A 3305-nucleotide genomic window follows, 5' to 3' on the forward strand; every position below is an offset into this window, starting at 1 on the left:
ACAGTTGGCGAGTTCAATTTCCAGCTGCAGACACAAAACTTTTTTTTCTGTTTACCTTCCTCCGTTTGAAGGCTTTTCATTTCGATATTCCCCCTTGTAACGGTAGTCCTCGACAATAGTGGGAATTCGTTCTCAGATGAATCTGAAACATCTTTCAATAATATTTTTTCCACTTTTTTGGCCTCTAAATCTGTCGAATCTTCTTCAGACGAAGACACAGTTTTTGGCATCTTGCCAGCAATTAATGTTTCCTCCTACAGGGGAAAGCACACAATAGTTTTCGAACAAAAACTATTATACAAATTTAAACAGGTACAGCAAATAAAACAGGCAACAACACGGAGACAGTCAACAGAAACTACACTTACTATATTAACGCACTTCGGTAATACCAACACTTCCAACTCAAAGAGACGAAATACCGCTAAGCATTTCGCCCGGCGTGCTAACGTTTCTGCTAGCTCACCGCCTTTAGAAGGATAAACATATTATGCAAACCAGATTAAGTAAGGCCTATTCGCGGCAGTTGAATGCCGGCCCATGTTGTTTCTAATGCGGTGACAAAAACTACCTTCATATATTTTATTATAGAAAAGGAGCTTCAGTTAAATAAACAATAGCCACAAAAATAAAAGCAACAGCAACAGAAACAACATCGTTGACAGGATCAACGAAGGCAAACTAAACAATATGAGTCGCATCCCTCTTCATGTAAGCGACAAAGATAAACGATATAGGAGATAAGCCTAGAACTTAGAGGAAGTGTCAAGGATAAAGATTCAAGAAAAACTAAAATCAATACTATGTATCACCGCTTACGTTTTCTAAAAGGAACGTTGTAACTGCGAAAAGGGGAAATAGAAATAATAAACAAAACAAATACATCCTTGTAACATCTGATAGATTTTAAGTGACGCAGTTTGAAAGGAGTACAATAGCAGCGAAAAATCCTCCTCAAGGTATCTCCACTGCCAGAGAAAACATCAAAACTGCACATACGACAACAAACAAGAACACAGCCAAAGCTACATCTAAACCAAGAGTATGTACGGCATCCGGAAAGAAAAAATCATAAACTATATGAAGGGAGACACAAACAACACTGAAATATTGAAACTCTTGTAGTAACTCACAAAACATTATACACAATGCCATTATCATACTAGACAATACTCTTGCAACTACAAACAACACAAGAAATCTGGCTGTACAATTCAATATTTCAGTACATAAGCCCGCAGTGTTGTGAAGGGCAAAAGTTTGAATCACTATATTATACAATCCCCACGGCATCTGTCTCATTAGCACTTCTATATTCACTAGTCTAATTGATATTGGATATGTTTATGCACAATTCCGTCCTGATAGGGCATTCGTAACTTATTCAGGATCGGCAAATCATGACTAGATTTATATCATCCACTTTGTCATGATCCAAAATATGTATGATCATGTTTTTTTTAACTTGTATTTATCTATGCATCATGTACCTTGGACCGTAAAATCCGGCCTGTCCTAAATATAAGTTTAAGCGGTTGAGTTATATATGAGAGATATTCCTTTGCTACTTCTAGCACCTCTAAGAACCATGTACAGGTTGCTGCCTCAGGTGCTGCTAGCATTTATTTGCAACAGAATGAAGTAGTTTATTGGAATACGTCTTCCTTGGTTATAAATTATAATGTAACGTCAAGACCAGGATACGAAACACGGGACTATAATTCACAATTTCACCTTACCATTTATATTTGTCTGTCGTATCTTCACTATATTTACATATGTAATTTTCTAATAGTAACGTAGATAATCCGTGTTCATGATTCTGTCTAGACAACCAGTTCGAAAAATTCCACTACATTAACATTTGAAACGCCTGTAAGAAAGACAGGCGCATCTCCTAATCTCATTAATCCTCTTTGATAAATATGAGGCTTCTCATTGCTTTATCATAGTAGTCAACAAAACTGAGTTTGTTTGCATCGGATTCTGCTGGCGCGTTTTTACGTCATTTTCTTGTAGTAACACTTCCTGAGGCAAAGTCTGCAGAGAAGATTACATTTACATTTCAGAATTACTCGCTCACATTTCCCCCTTCCATGTTTTTTTAACTTTCTCATTGTTACATTCTCGGTTCCTATACATATCTCTCTCACGTACAATCAGAGAAAGATATACGCTTCCCTCAACAAACATGCTCACACACTTACACAAAAACACTCACTCACTCACTCACTCTCTCTCTTCCTCTGTGTTACCGTTAAATAAATGGATCTCCGTCGGTTTTTAACCACAGACATTTAGTTGTTCGATCAAAAGAATTATCTCACCCGTTTATCTCACCCGTTTATCTTTCACAGGTAGAAGGTATTTCATCCTCTCAAAATTATCGATCCTTCGTAATGTTCAGATGGGACCACAACAACATTGCTCTCACCTCTGCAACGGCAATGGCACTGTTGCTGCGTAGACAGATATACTAGAGGGCATCCAGAAAATGACCATAAAGTGGTCAGGAAATCCGTCATTGTTCATCTCTTTTCTGGTGGTGTTGGCTTAAAAAAGTTCAAGTACAGTAATGGCATCAATCGAAGCAGTCTAGAAGGGACTGCAAATTTCTTGATCAATGCTTCTCTTTCGATGCCCTGCAAGATGCAAACGAAGTTTTCCCCAACCATATTGCGGTTTAGTCATGACATAAATACAAGTTAAAACACATGAATAATGTACGGCATCGGATTTTAAAGATATCTATTAGAAAACCGGAAAAAGTGAACTATTCTGTGGAACCATGGACTTCAAAAACTTCATGGTTTGAAACCTCTAATTATTCACATAAATTTAATAAACATTTCGCAATTGAAAAATCATCTACGCTTTATGAGCATTTCCTCATTGGAAAAGACACATATGTCGAAACCGGCTTTCACGGCTAGACAACAAATTCTAAAATGTACAACAATAACAAAAACAAAAACAACAACAGCAACAACAAAAACAACAACAACAACAACAGTAATAATAATAATAATAATAATAATAATAATATATATATATATATGAAAAGAAAACCGAAAAGGAAAAATGTTATATGGTTTAATTTCATAGGATGAACATGTTCAAACATTTCGAGTTTTTAGCTCAAAGATAAACACTAAAAAATACTACAACAAAATTAATTGATAACGGAATAAGATGTAACAAGGCAATAGACATTGAAAAATTACGGAAGACAAAAATAATTTGAATTACATCGCCATACGCTACCCAAGAAAGAAAGACACGAACACAGACACACATACACACAC

This window comes from Octopus bimaculoides, chromosome 2 (genome assembly GCF_001194135.2).
Source record: "Octopus bimaculoides isolate UCB-OBI-ISO-001 chromosome 2, ASM119413v2, whole genome shotgun sequence".
Taxonomy (NCBI): Eukaryota; Metazoa; Mollusca; class Cephalopoda; order Octopoda; family Octopodidae; genus Octopus; species Octopus bimaculoides.